Raw genomic sequence first — 15,765 nt, 5'->3', positions numbered from 1 at the left:
GACACTGGAGGTCACTTTTTAATGACCAGGTTTGAATGTTTAGAGATTGTGGTCACTTTTGCTTTTGGAGAAGTAAAACAAAAATGGACCCACCTGTAGATTTATTTGTTTTTAATAGTTATTTGTTGTGTTTCAGACCTCTTCCACTGTCAGGGATAATAGGCAAAGGTGGACCCCAAAATGCAATGAGTCAGGATTTAGTTAAGTAAAGCAGTTTATTATGTCTGCAGTAAGGTCATCCAAGCAGTAGGGGGAGTCCAAGGGTTCTTCTGAGAAGAGAGTCAAAGTTAGTATTTGTAAATCCAAAGAGAAGCGGAGGGAAACTCAACGCTTAATCCACTCCTTTAATAAAGCGAGGTCCATTAATACATAAGAGAGAGAATGGAAACAGTCTCACCAGGGCAGCAGAAATATCCAGAGGAGAAGGCAGGGGCGGCAAGACGTGGACGAAGCGAGGGTCAGCAACACGGAGATCAGAGTGGGTCCAAGGCGGAGGTACCGAAGGGTGAAGGCAGGAGCAGGAATCCAGAGCATGAGCAGGGTCGAGGACGAGACAAAATAGCAAGGCGTGCATACAGAGAACTTCAGGGAGTAGACAACAATCCAGTACTGAGTCTAGAGGGGAAGAGTCTTAAATAGAGGAGCGCGCAGGTGTTCAGAATGAGCAATCAGGCAGGTGAAGGTGGGGCAGAATCATGACATCCACTGAAAACGACATCGCAGAAAGGATTCCAGCTACGGTCAGCCATCTCAGAAGAAATGGGATTGGATGTTGCTGTTGGAATTGAAGGTGTTCAAGACCTCAGGAACACACATTAGACACATTAGAAGAACTCCTTTTCTACCAAACTAAATTGTGGTAATTGGCTTTGAGGTCTTTTGAATTCCTACAAATCCTAAAGTTTTTGCCATTTCTTTTTCTCCTTTTTTATTTCCCCTTTTCAAGATCTGCTTAAACTCTTGTAGAGTGAAACTGGTTTTAGTTTAAAGTCCACATTTTATATTTGAAAAAAAAGTTTATATATTACAAATTGATTTTTGAACTGTCAGGGTATTCATCTTCATTTATTGTGGGGACTGAGTTTTATCCTCAGTTTATTTATACGTATTTTCATTTTTCAGAAGTGCTTCTATTTTTCTTTTATTTTGAAATAGTAATTTTATATCTAAAGTAAATTGTATGTTGGCACACTTGAAAGGGTTTCCTTGAACATGTAATTGTATTTTTCAGAACTGTATTTCAGAGACTAAATAATGTTGTTTTGCTGTAGTCGTGTATAAATAAAATTGAGTTAATCAAACCTATTTTTATTTGATGTCATTATTGTAACATTTTCTGTTCCACTGAATTGAATTCAGTTGAGTTGGTTGAACTCAAAACACTTCTCATGAGACGAAGTAAATAATTCAAATTAATTAAATTACTTTATTTTGAGATGAACTAACATAAATCATTTATGTTTATTAAATGCAATTCTTTCCATTTACAGTAACTATAAATAGGTTGGTTGGACTAACTCAAATTCTTTACATTGAACAAACATGTACAATTTGAGTTCAGACTACACATATGTATTGGATGGAAAACTTGCCTTTAATTAAATTGAATCCAACCAATGAATCATTTCTTTGAGTGGAGGAGGGATACACAGTCTAAACTCAATACAGCTACCCCTAAAAAACAAGTTTGGACACCACTACAGCTCCAAATACCCCTACAATCGGAGGGGTGGGGGAAGAATTCAGATCCGGCCCAGCTTTGGACATGTTTTCAAACTCTTTATCTTTTGTTGTTCATGGAGTCGTGTCTCTCTGTTCTTAGAAAGGAGAAATGTCCAGAGAACTTTTCCCATTTCCACTCCCTCTTTTCAGCTGCTGCCCACTGTTCCCTTCTGAATCAGGAGGGAGGAGCTCTCATCTGTTCTGCCCCCCATCTAGAAAGACATCAGCACCAACTGAACATTCCAAAGCTCTTTTCAACCCATTTCTACTGAGAATGAAGCAAACACATGAACATTAGAACAGCTTTAACAGGATGAGGGGCAGGCTAAAGATTAAAGTCTGTTTTTGAGTCAAAGATAGAATGAAGACAAAATCAATCTGAAACACAGTGTTGATTCAAAAGAGCATTTATTAGATCCAAACAGGCTGCAGGAATTTGACAGACAGCTTTCACTTTGAACCTTTAGACACTAAGATGCAGTTCTGGAAACAGCCAGCAGGTGTCTCCCTTCTCCCTCCTGCTTCAATGCAGTTAGTGTTGTTGCAGCAGCTGCATCAAAGTGATTCTCTGTCATTCCTCACTAACATCCACTCTGTTCATTCATGTCCTCTGGAGAAAACAGGCTTTATGCTCAGAAAGTTTCTACTAGTTTCAGACTTTCTAGAAAATGATCAGATTTTACTGGATTTAGATGAAACTTATTTAAAGACTGAAGCTAAAATGCTGTCAGCATGAAAAAGAACAGAGTTTTACCCAGAAAACACCAAAGAAAAAGGAAGTTCAATCATAAAACTGTAGAAAACATCAAAATAAAACTGTGAGTCTTTCAAACTGCATGAGTCAATATTTTATCATCAACAGAACAGAGATGATATAAAAATGATTCTACTGAGAGACTTTTGTTAGTTCTGGTGGGATTTCTGCTTCAGGACTCAGAGTAAACAGGAGTGTGGTTCCCACAGTTACCATGGTTACAATAGAACAACATCCTGTAAAATAATGAACAAAATACAAAACCCAGCAGCCTTTAAAGGGTTAGTAATGGGGTTGTGGGTCTTTTTCGGTGTTAATTGTATTTCGCCTTATATTTACCATTTCCAAATGTTTTGGCGTGTTTTGAGCACAAAATATTGAAATAAAACTGCATTTTTGAGGCCAAATTTGGCAAACCTGTCTCTTCTGGGGAAAAGCTCAGTTTTGGACACGTGGTGCGTGTGACGTCACCAGAGTAAACATAGCAATATGGCTTCTCCTTTGCATGTCGGAGCTAGTGATAGCGGCGATATTTCAAGGTCCACAATTCTGTCTTCAGACTCAGATTGTGGAAACATTTGTTCTGAAAGTGACGCTGATTCAGAGGCGCCGGGTGTTTGTGGTTTGAGGACTGTAAAGCCCTATCAATTTGAGCCGGCAGCGCGTAAAGTAAGAGCTCACAATATGGCAATGACACTGACAGTGACGCTGAGAATGCCGATGAAAATGAAAGCTGTCAGTTTATCAGAGCCATGCTCGAAGCTGGAAGACGCGGAGCATCTCGTGAAGTTTTATTTACAAATCAGAACCTTTTGGCGACTCAAAATCAAATCATCAATGACGCTGACTATCCGGGTCGGTAGTGCAGAGTTTCATATGCAAAATAAAGAGCTTAGAGACATGTTTGCAGGACCGTCCGCCACTTTATTATTATTTATTTATTCACTTTATTCACATACCCGGAAGCTCTTTCACCACCAAAGGAGAATGTAAACAGTGCTTCGTACGCCCCGTTCTCCACATGAATCGTCCCGTTTCAACACACAACAACAACAGGGGATGACAACAGTCTGTCACGTTAGCTAAGTACACTGAAAATTCCGAAAACGATTCCTCTTCAGATGAAAGCATCACACAGAAATGAATGAGATCTGATCTTTCACGGAGGAAGAAATGACTGGTGGACCGCTGCGACTGTCGATGGTTTCATCAACGGATCTGCAGAGATCCTGCAGGCCACCATCAATGATTAATAAACTGCAAATCAAACAAATAAACTTCCAAACAGGTGCAATGTTTTAAACATTCAGTTTACCTGTTGAAATCAGAAGCTTTTCACAGTTTAGTCGGTCTGGTTCTGCTCACAGTGTTCATTCGCAATAGGCTCATTTCGACTGTAAATCTCGTAAATTTACGACTTTAAAAATCATAATTTTAATTTTCTTTTTTTTTTTTGGTGGCCCTAATACTCCGTCGGACCATAACACCGACGTTTATAGAATTCAACTTTGCCGCAGCGGACACACATACATGTATCTGCAGACACCCTGGGTCCGCCTGCATTCTGCTGCTGGCGCTGTCTCACTCACATGACGTCAACGCGTCACGTGACCCAAATCGAGCCGTTTCTGAAGCAGGGCGAAATGTGGGTGTGATTTGTCGTTGATTTTGACAAATTTTACAAAAAACTTTTGTTTTTCAACGGTAAATATTTGTTATTTTTGATACATTAGAACATATGGAATATATCTGGATACTTATTTTAGCTTTGTCCCAGGCCATTACTAACACTGTAATCAGAGGAACTCAGTCCACTTTGTGGTTCTGAAAGGTCTGATAAAGATGAAAAAGAAGAACCAAAATGCTCCCAGATGGAGAATCCTGAGGCCAGAACTGCTGGAAGGTTTTCTTTCTTTGGTCAGCAGCCATGCTGCTGCTTTCTGGACCAGCTGAAGGATGTTCAGAGAATGCTGGTCCACTCTGTGGTTCAGAGACGTGCAGGAGTCCAAGAAACACCAGAAAAGACTTCTGAGCTTCTGCAGGAAACCATCATGTCTGAATCTGATGAATCACCATCACAGATCATTCAGAGAAACAGTTTCAGGACACATGAGGAGAAAACTACAGCAAGAGCGTGTGGACAAAGTTAAGAGAAACTCCAAATACGAGAGAGAAGAGAAGCAGAAGACTTCCCAACACTCCAAGTTAGAATGAGAAGATGAAGTACATCACTCTGCTCTCCACCTCCAGAAACATCTCTGCAGACCAGCTGATGATGATGATGCTCCTTTTTTTTGCTCAGTTGATAAAGGGAAGAGCTTTTCCCTCCCACCTGCGAAGAGAAATGAGAAGTCCAGAGATGAAGTTTTGTCTGTATCTGATGGTGGTGTGTCAGTCAGTGATGCAGCACAGCAGCAGAAAGAGCAGCAGGAGCTTCAGTTCTGTTCAGAGCAGCAGCTTCCTGTCTTCTTCACCTGTTGGAGCTTCTGCTGCTCTGATTGGCTGACTGTTGTCCTGAAGCCTGTCATCATTCTCCTCAGAGCTTCACTGAGAAGCTGCAGCTTCACAGGAAACTCTGCATCTTTACTCTCAGACTAACTTTAGGACCAAACATCTGGAAGCAGCTGGACTGACTCCAACCCTCTACTGACCTCAGAGTCTGCAGTTTAAAGTTTGGACTCTTGACCAGATCCTGGAGCTGCTTAACATCTGAAGACTGAAGGTTGTTTAACATCAGGTCCAATTCTTTCAGGTGGGATGGGTTTAAATTCAGAATTGAGACCAGAGCAGCACAGCTGATCTTTGACAAACTGCAGTTCTTCAACCTGAATCCAGAAGAAAGAGTTTCATTTAAAGACAAAAATCATGTTTTTCATCCTTCAGTTCTTCTAAAGAGTTCAGAGCTGAAGAAGATCAGAAAGTTTGGAAAAAGTCCAAAGATGTGAATCAACAGCAGCAGATCAGAAGAGTCCAGCAGAAGCAGAGAAGAAGAACATTCAGGAACATTCAGGACAACATGCATCTGCTTCAGTAAAGAAGTCCAGATGTGTGAAAGTCAAACATCAGCCTGTGGCTGCATCTAAACCAACTGATGTTTCTGCACCATCAGCAGAAAAAGTCCACTTCCTCTTTCTGCTCAGCTCTGCTCCAAACAGCAATGAATCATGGGAGAATTTCAGCTCCATCTTTAAGTGCTTTGCAGATTTAGCATTGATCCAAATTGAAGTCTCTTTTTACAGACGTGTAATAAACCTCAAAGATGTTTTATTCTTCAATGTCACGTTAAATGTGCATTTCTCCATCATCAAAACTGAAGCTTCTCTCATTTTTGTTTGTGTTCTGTACTGTGATGCTGTAGAGCTTCTTTTTAGTTTCTATTGTCTTTCAGCCAGCAGTGGACATCCAGTGTATCACTGCATAACGATTGGTTCTGATGCTCTTTATTTACACAATTTCATCAAAGAATTCAGAGTTAAAAAATGTAATATTTTATTAGAAATGTGATAAAGTAAAATTTTAGAAGCACAATTTTTAAGGCTCAGAAATATAAATTCAAGACTTTTCTAGGTTTTTTAGAAGGTATTATTTCCACATTCATGAATTCAAGGTTTCTTAGACTTTTTCAGACCCTGTGAGAACCCTGCAGAAATCCCATCTCTAATATTGACCAACCACGTGCAGCTTAAAGAGAAAATAAATCAATAAATAGAGCTGGAGCCGTTTCAACTGTGATTGCAGCAAGTTGGTGACACATGTCATTACAATGCTTAAGACGTGTTCCACACATTTCCAACACTACATTCTGGACAAACAGCATCTGTCAAACTTTTAGAGGGAACTTGGCCTACCAGGTTACAACCTAATCCAGGCTGTTCCAACGAGGTGGAACTCAGTGCTCCACATGCTGCAGAGAATGCTTTAACAGAAACGTGCACTTAAACTCTACTCTGGTTCATATGGAGGATTCAGAAGCTCCACAGATCCTCCAACAGTGGGATATTGTGTCTAATATCAGTGAAACTCTGCTCCCAATGGAAGAAGTGACATTTCAGGTCACAGTAACTCATCAATATCCTGCATCATTCCATGCCTGACTGTGCTGAAGACACTACTACAAAACAATGGGTTGGAGAAGCTCCATAAAAGACTCTGGAACACTCAGACAATCCATGAGGGACAGCCTGGCTAAGCATGTCTCAACATGAGAAGACATAAAGCCTGTGGTGCTGGCCTGTCTCCTACATCCTCATTAGAAGACTCATGCATTTTCATTTGACAACTCTGAGAAAGACCAAAGTCTGGTTGAAAGAGGAAGAGGATGCTGTCACTCAAGAGGAACGAGCTGTCCCAGAAGAAGTCACTATGGAGGAACAGGGTGCTGCATCTGGGACAAACAAGGATGACGGAAACACCATTGACAGTATCTGAGAACTGGACCGAGTCAGTATGATGTCACCCATAGAAAATGACTGGCTTCTGGCTCCAACCAAAATGAAGTCAAATGAATCTCCATTTATTTTCATGGTCCAGATGTTTGGTCATTTTTGTTGTGAATTGTCCTTCAGTCACACCAGCTTCAGGTTTGTCATGATTCACAGTCGTCTTCATTTCAGTGAATTACCTTCAGTCTATTTCAGTGTCTGCTTTTCACTTCTTCCTTATCAGATCATCTGATCTGTTTTGACACTCCTTTCTTGATCCATTTTTTGGTTCATGTTTCAGTTTATTTATTAAATGTTTGAAGGTTCTGCCTCCAAGCCCGGTCTCCTGCACTTTGGGTCCTCCACCACCTATTCCAGACAGGTGGAGTCAGAATGAAGGGCGCTTCAAGACACTTGCAAAATGCAAGGAAGTTTCTATGTTCACCATCCCATCAGTTCCTAGTGAGTTCATCATCAGTGACGTCTCTGCAGTCTATGAGACCAGGAGAAGCCGTTTCCATGGAGACCATGCAGGACAACTTGGTTTTTGCATCACAACTTTGTCTCTTCACTAAAGATTTACAGATTTAACAGTTTTTTCAAAATGTATCTCACTTTAGTTTTTCACAATAAAACTTCAGGGAAATACATTGTTTTACATTATTATTTGAACAAATAAGAAATCTTACTGACACCGTGTCAAGGAACAGCTTGTATTTTTTTGTTATAGCAAAGATAAGTCATTTAATTTGCTGTATATTTATATAAAACTGTTTTATATGAAACATTTTAGTGAACTGTTTATTTACCTTTTTAAAAAATCTTATGAAAGATGAATCTCTAAATGCTCAGGAACAATTTCATTCTTTTTTTATTTATTTGTTTTTTAAATAAAGTTAATTGTTGAAGTTTGAGTTATAAATTAGGATTCCAGTATTTTCACTTTTACAGCAAATGAATATCGTCATTATTGACCTTCTTGATCACTAATAATCGTATCTAATATTCTAACAGTGGTGGGCCGTCAGGGCCTGCAAGGCCTTCTCTGCTGGCCTAAAAATATCTGAATCACAGACTGATATTAATTATATTTTGTCCATGAATATGTATTCAATCATTCCAAATGGTCTGTCCGCTTCCTTTCATTGCTAGCCCCCTGGTTGTGCTGCTTCCAGACGTGTATTTTCATATTTAAGCATTTAACCAATCACATTTCAGCACTATTTGTTGCTAGGGTCAAAGAAAACTGCCTGGAGGCCTTCACAATCAGTTCTGTGGGCCCTGTAGCATAAAATAAATGTCGATCAAACTGTTGCTTCAACCAATCAGATTTGGAGTAGGCGACACCAAGGCCCTCTAGCAGGCGCACGGAAACGTCAGCATTTTCACACGCGTTGATTGGATAGTCAGAGAGTGTACTAGCCAGAGCTAGCAAACTGCATCTGTAGCGACTCAGCGAGCTGCACAAGCAAATATATCGAATTTAATAGCTGTTTTGTCAACCCACAATGGCTGAAGGAGGAGAAGAAATGGATTTGGTTGCAGACTTACTGTCAAAGCCATTTTCAAGACGGACTTTTCAAGAAAAGCTGGACATTGTTAAGCAAGGTCGGGCAACTCCGAAGCTATCAAGCTTGTCACAACCGGGAAAAGGATTTGTCCACCACTTTCAGTCCACTAACCACGAGCGGTACTCTTGGCTCACACGCTGTGAGGAACGCTGTAAATTGTATTGCTGGGAGTGCTTGTTATTTGCCTCTGATCGTCATGGTGTCTGGAGCCACACTGGATTTGAGAATTTGTCTTGCCTTACCAAGGCAGCAACGAGGCATCAAAGCACCGCCGGACACTTACAAGCAACGGTGCTCTCCAAAACCTTTGGGGAAACCAGAGTGGATCTACAGCTGAGCGAGCAAGTGCGCAGGGAAACGGAGCTCCATAATGAAAAGGTGAAGAAAAACAGGGAAATCTTGAAAAAACGTATAGACTGTGTCATTTTTGGGGGCAAGCAGGAACTTTCATTTCGGGGGCACGATGAAAGCGCTGGATCCACAAACGGAGGAAACTACGTGGAGCTTCTTTCTCTCATTGCTGAGAGCGACACGGATTTACATTACCACCTGTCCACTAATAAAGTGTTTAGTGGGACGTCGGGCCAAATACAAAACGACCTGATCAGTGTTGTTGCTGAAGTGATGGAGGAGATCAGAAGGGAAGTTAATAAAGCTCTGTTTGTGTCTGTTGTGGTGGATGAGACGACAGACGCGAGTAACGCATCGCAGCTCGCACTGGTTCTGCGTTATGTAATGAACACAGGTGTCAAGGAGCGGTTTGTCAGATTTGAAGATGTTACCAGTGGGAAGCGAGCCGATGACATTGCATGTCTCATTATCCGGTTTTTGGTGGAAAACGAAAGTCTGGGTAAAATTGTGGCAGAGTTTTTTGACGGCGCAGCGGTCATGTCTTCTGGATTAAATGGGGTGCAGGCTAAAGTTAAGGAGAGAGCACCTTTGGCTTTATTCATACACTGCTATGCACATCGGCTCAATTCAGTATTGACTCAGGGGGCCTCAAAGCTTAAAGAATGCAAGATCTTTTTCGCCCACCTCAATGGCCTTGTTGCATTTTTTTCAAGATCGCCTCGACGCACGCAACTACTGGATGAATTCTGCAGCGACGTCTCCCTCGCGTGGCACCAACACGGTGGCAGTACACATCCAGAGTGGTCAATACAGTCTTTGAGAAGAGAGATGCTCTAAAGGAACTGTTTCATCACATTCTGGAGCATCATGACGAGTATGATGAGGGTTCTGTACTGATGGATTTAACGCACGTTTGGATGATTTTGAGTTTTGTTTTTTGCTTCACACATTTAACGGCATTTTTGAGCACTCAGATGTGCTCTTTTCAATACTACAGAACAAAAAACTGGATGTACAGTTTTGTCTGGCAAGGGTAAAGGAGTTCTGTGACACCGTTGAGCGAGAGAGAAGCCGATACGAGGAAATCTACGAGGCCACTGAACGCACCACGGGCGCTGCGAGCGCACGAAGAGGTCCAGTGCAAGATCCTCACGCGCACTACCGCCAACTCCACGGCAGGATTCTGGACAATATTTTTTTCCAGACACAGACCAGATTTCAAGACCATGAAGAACTGATCTTTGTCACCCTCCTCGACCCCCAGAAGTTTCAGGAATACCAGAGAAATTTCCCACATGCAGTCTTTTCCAGCTTATCACAGAGCCACGGAACACTTCTCCATCTCAGCTGAGAACAGAACTGACTGTCATGTATGCCATGGAAGATTTTTCAGGAAAATCTCCCACTGATCTCCCCGACTTCCTTCAGCAGAAAAATCTTCATGAGAGCATGGGGCAGCTGTACACATTTGTGTGTTTGGCGGTGACCATCCCCGTGTCCACTGCTTCTGTTGAACGGACATTCTCAGCCCTGAAGAGACTTCAAACTTATGCCAGAAATACGTCAGGGCAGGCTCGACTTTCAGCATTAGCTTCCATGGTGATAGAAAAGGACTTCTTGATAGAACTGAAACGCACGGATAATCTCCATGACAGAGTGATTGAAATCTTCTTGAGGAAAGAAAGGAGGATGGATTTTGTGTACAAATAATCCAGATTTTTGGTGAGGAAAATGTTTCTATATTCCTAAACAATATTGTAATTTTATCAGGTTATTTTTATGTTTTTTTTATATATGTGTCACAGCTGTACCTGCAGTATAGCTGTGAAAATAATTTATAGCCATAAAATAGTTATTGAGGGTTGGGTTGATTCAGATGGAGCACTACTGAAGGCCTAGGTGTGAAATGCACGGCCCGCCACTGTATTCTAATTATGGTCTCTGCCGCTGACATTAGAAATGAAGAAGATGTAAAGAAACATTCAAACATGAGATCTTCTGTCACAGTGAATGGACTAAAGCTCAGAAGAAGAAAACAGCTTTTAGCATGAAGATGGTCAGCATGCAGCAGGAGAACATCAACCTCATGTCTGCAGTTTAGTGTCAACACAACTTTGACATCATATTGATCTGAACAAAACTGAAACATGGAGTCTGACCTCAGAGTCTGCAGTCTGCAGTCTGGACTCTCCAGAAAACCACACAGATGAAGAAATCCGGAATCCTGGTCCAGTTCTCTCAGTCTGGACGGGTTGTTCTTCAGAACCAAACCCAGAACTTCACAGCTGATCTCTGACAAACTGCAGCCACACAACCTGAAACCAGAGAGAAAAGTGTGTTCAGGAGCAGTGATGGCAGCTTGAGTTCCAACAAGTAAACAGAGTTTGATCACATTTACAAGATCATTATTGAAACAGATCAGTTTCAGATCAATCATCATCACACAATCAACTCAACTGATCAGGAAAATATCAAACAATCATCAGTTTTTCAAACAGCTGTAGAGCTTTTCTAGATTCTCTTTTTCATCAGTTTGTCAGTAAAAAGTTCTTTTCTAAACCTGAACTGATCTCTTCCATAAAGACTGACTGAAGATTGAAACTTTGCTGACTCAGCAGAAAGAGTAATGTGTAATGACACAATGAAAGAACAATATTAGTGGTTGCTGCTGAGTTTGCACATTTCATCCTGACACAATGCTCCAACTGCACATCCAAGCTGCTCAGACTCTCTCTACGTTTGTCAGCACATACAGTATCTATGTGAACAACTGTTCTATTTGTTGAAGCTAAACTAAACATCACATAGGAGCGTCTGATTGATGAACACCTTTACTCAATCCTGAGGATTTCCTCAGCTCAGAGCCTGACCCCAAACATTGATGAACTTGAACCAAAGATAAGACACCATCAAGTATCAGACTCAGACAAGTGAGATTCACAAAGTATTACATTAAAAAAGTCTGTTACATTTTTACGTTTGTTACTACAAGATGTGATTTTTCCTTTGAAAGAAGTATTTCTGTTTGTGTTCCATAGATATTTGAATTTTACTGTTTTGATTTGAATGAACTCAGAAAAAAAGCAGATGAGAACCATTAAAAAAATGATTTGATTTATTTTTTTATTTTCATGTGTTGAAACCCCAAGATCCTGTCTGTGGGGTATCTTTGTGTGTTAAGTGTAAAATATGACCATAGATATGATACATCAGTGTTTTTCAACATTTTTTGAGCCAAGGTACACTTTTTCCATGAAAAAAATCCTGCGGCACACTAGCATCCAAAAAGGTAAAAAAAATTAGTCTGTATTGATGTACGTTCCCTCCACAATTTAGTGTACATTTTTTTATATAAGTGGGAAGCATCAATTTGCTCAAGTTAAACATATATCTCGTCAAAACAGTCTACATTTATAATCATTAATTATTCATTCATTTCATTCATGCATTTTCCTGACCGCTTTGTCCCTTTCGGGGTCGCAAACTCCACACAGAAAGGTCCTAGCAGGGAGTCGAACGGGGCCTTCTCGCTGTGAGGCAAGAGTGCTAACCACTGCACCACCGTGCAGCCCTAATCATTAATTAATTTAAAAAAAAAAATACTTCTAAATAATCAGTTTATATAAATTTTTTTTTTTCTCATTTTTTAGATACTTCCAAAACTATCAGACAAAGTAAAAACAACGTTTTTTCCTATTTTCCCTCCACAATAGTGATAAAAATTCTGGCTAAAAATTCAATTCTTTTGCATTCAGCGTATTACCCTGACCGAATGTCTGTCGAATATCCAACGTAAAACTAACTTCACCTCGGTAGTGTCACAGTTCAGATGTCAGCACCAATCTCCAACCACCAGAGGGAGCCCTCGCCAGAGTTCTGACTCCTCATGCTCCTTACTACAACTCCCATCAGCCACTGCCATGGACTCCTTCCTGCTCAGCTGTTCACCATCATAATCATCATCACACAGCATATAAACCCACTCCAGCCTCCTTTCCAGTGTGAAGTCTTACATTACTTAAACTCTGAGCTGTTTTCGCTTTGCCTGTTTCTCTGTGCCTTGACCTTTGCCTCCTTATCGACCTTCTGCCTTGCCATTGTGTTTTTGACCCTTGCCTGGACTCTGACTACGCTCATGTCTTGCCCCTGCTCATTAAAACATTTGCACATGGATCCAAACGTCTCAGCCTCTTCATCACAGGTAGGAGCATTGTGCTGAGCGCATAGACTGTAAAAATCATGGACTGAGCGAGCAATAAGGTCCCACCTTTGGAAATGCATTACTTCCTCTCCTCGCGAAAGTAGGCCGCCGCTTCCACCGTCAATTCCTGAAACGGATACCGCCATTTGCAACCCATCTTCAGCGATTGGTCTGAGTCATGGAATCTACAGGAAGTACTGTCGCCAATCTGGAGTGAGTTTATTGCAACCGTCCGCCTCTTTCCACGCCTCGACCACGAGACAGCGGATGTAAACAGATTCTACTTTAATCACGGCGGCTCTGGAAAATTGTACAAGTCATTGTTCAAGTCTTTGAGGGAGAACCATCCCAACATTTGATTCTGTCAGCGGTCCTTTTGGATTTACTTACATTTATTCCTTTTTGTCAAGCTAAGAGGAGCATTTGGATAATGCGCGCGCCGCAGTTTGTCTCTTCACATGCGCGCCAGGTTACAGTCTGATCAGATGCACCTGAGAAGCGCGTTCAGCTGTATTTAAAATAAATAACCATCCTAACAAGTGAACAGCTGGATCTTTTTTCTGTTTGAAAATACGACCAGGTCCTTTTAAGTTTGTCTCGCGCTCCTCAGACGGCTTCGTCTAATTCAGGCTGAAGCTGGAAAAGTGCGGCGAAGATGAAACTTTGGTTGGTGATTTTATGCGCATATACGCAACTTATTATTTATAAGCTACAATCAAAACAGTGAAAAAAAGAAAAACGAACGTTAAACAGAGAAAAAAGTCCAAAGCACATAACCTCAGACTGAAATCTATTTCTACAGAGTAAATCCTCATCTAAAAATGTCGACAGCATGCGCCTCTTGTTGTTTCAAACTGCTGCATCGATACATTCCATTGAGGAAAACAACAGTAGGACAATGATTGGTACATTGTTGAATTGTAAAGTAGGTGTTAAAAGGTCTTCATGGACCGCATTGATGAAGTCTGCTCCCATTGGCTACCCGTCATCTGTCAATCAAACCCCCCCACACGTTCGACATCAGACCTACTGTCAGAAAGTTACTCTCTGTCTCCCTCTCTGGCTGCCTCCGCACACAGTCTCCTGAGTACTAGCAACTTCCTGTTCTCTTCTCACTGCATTTCCCATCAGCCCCTGCAGCTCCTCTCAGAAGCTCCTCAGCTGCTTCTCATCTCCAATCACCCTCAACAGCTTAAAGCCAGAGCACCAAGCCAAACTCATTGTGAAGTATTATACTCCCTGCTATCCTGTACCTCTACATCCTGTGCTTATTGTTGCCCACTTATTTTGAACTCCACTCCCTCCTGTCAGCCGCCTGCCTCGACTTCTGCCTGCCCTTGACCTCCGCTTGCTCTCCTCTGACAAAGCCAAGCCGTGCATGACCTTCGCCTGTCTCTGACCACCGTCTGCCTCTCCTCTGACAAAGCCAAGCCGTGCATGACCTTCGCCTGTCTCTGACCACCGTCTGCCTATTCTATGAAATCTCAACGCCGTGCCTGACCTCTGCCTGTCTGATCAGCTTCTACCCCTCAACTCTAATAAACGCTGCATATGGATCCAACTGTCTCTGACTCCGTGTTACACCCACAAACGCTTATTGAGCCATCTAATTGGTTAATTTATAACTCTAATAACTTGTGATAATGGAAGAAAATCTTTTAAAAAAAATTAGGATTAGAAAAAATAAGTTAATCAGAAAGCAGCAGAGGAAGAATGATTATTCTGACATATAAAATGACTGAGAAATAACTGTCTGTTTCTCAATAGAAGTCAATGGGACTTTGGCCTTTTTGCAACCCAGTGGTACTTCCTATATGGAACACAAAAGTAGGGGGCTTGCTCTTTCCAGTTCTTATATACAGTCATTGGTTCAACTGCCTTACCCTGGCTGTGTGAGGCGTCAGCCTGAGAGTCCGCCTCAGTTTCCAACCGCGTTCTTTCAACACCCCGTAGCCACGAGATCTTCATTGGGTTTTCATTCACGCTAAAGTCATTTCTTTTCTTATTACATTGCTCAGACAAATCTTTCAGTTTGTGTTGACAGCGTAGTGTAGAAATCCTGAGACTGCTCGACCCCCCCCCCTTGTGTGCTAAACAGGAAGTTCCCCTAGGCTCCAAGAAGCCCAAATCCTGTAAACTTCTAAAGAGAAATAAATTTTTTTTACTGATTTTATTTGTCAGAATAACCCTTTTTGAACAAGTATGTATTTTCCTAACACATTCTTCTTGCAAATTATTTTTTTACAGGATATTTTTTGTCCTTACCGTAAATTAGTCAAGTTAAAAACTGACCAATCAGACGCGTCAAATGACAGTGTTTGGTGCCCGCTGGCCCCCACCATGAGCATTTGATTGACATCTTCTCCCGAGCTGCTTTCAGTGGAAGGAGGGATGTGAACTGCCAATAACTTACTCATGATTGTGGACTGTAGATGCCCTAAAAACGCGACTCAGACAAACTCGGTCTGTCACTGTCAGTAGATTTGGCCTCATTTGGCGCCGGAGCTAAGGCATTCATACGGGGATGTTACTCCCTCTGTCCAGTGGGATACCTTTACTTTTGTCTTTCTAGGTAAATCCGATTTTAAATCTGGGTTTTTGTCTACGTGAGTTGTTGTCTGGTTGTTTTACTCTGTTTTTCTCTTTATTATTTTATCCGGATGTCCATCCATCCATCCATCTTCCTCCGCTTCATCCGGGACCGGGTCGCGGGGGCAGCAGTCTAAGCAAAGATGCCCAGACTTC

The 15,765-nt window shown here is 41.5% G+C and overlaps 2 long non-coding RNA genes across 2 annotated transcripts; both read right to left on the bottom strand.

Annotated features, from left to right (window-relative positions):
* Positions 1 to 196: 196 nt before the first annotated feature.
* On the bottom strand, positions 197 to 1,278 carry LOC118599150. Its single transcript, XR_004948446.1, has 2 exons — positions 398 to 1,278; positions 197 to 269 (listed from the first exon to the last, which is right to left on the bottom strand). It is a non-coding gene; the product is annotated as an uncharacterized LOC118599150 (long non-coding RNA).
* Positions 1,279 to 4,230: 2,952 nt separating this feature from the next.
* On the bottom strand, positions 4,231 to 11,021 carry LOC118599151. The gene is made up of 3 exons (XR_004948447.1): positions 10,979 to 11,021; positions 5,128 to 5,301; positions 4,231 to 4,808 (listed from the first exon to the last, which is right to left on the bottom strand). It is a non-coding gene; the product is annotated as an uncharacterized LOC118599151 (long non-coding RNA).
* Between the last annotated feature and the right edge of the window lie 4,744 nt (positions 11,022 to 15,765).

This window comes from Oryzias melastigma, linkage group LG9 (genome assembly GCF_002922805.2).
Source record: "Oryzias melastigma strain HK-1 linkage group LG9, ASM292280v2, whole genome shotgun sequence".
NCBI lineage: Eukaryota > Metazoa > Chordata > Actinopteri > Beloniformes > Adrianichthyidae > Oryzias > Oryzias melastigma.
This window is presented reverse-complemented; position numbering and strand designations above follow the sequence as displayed.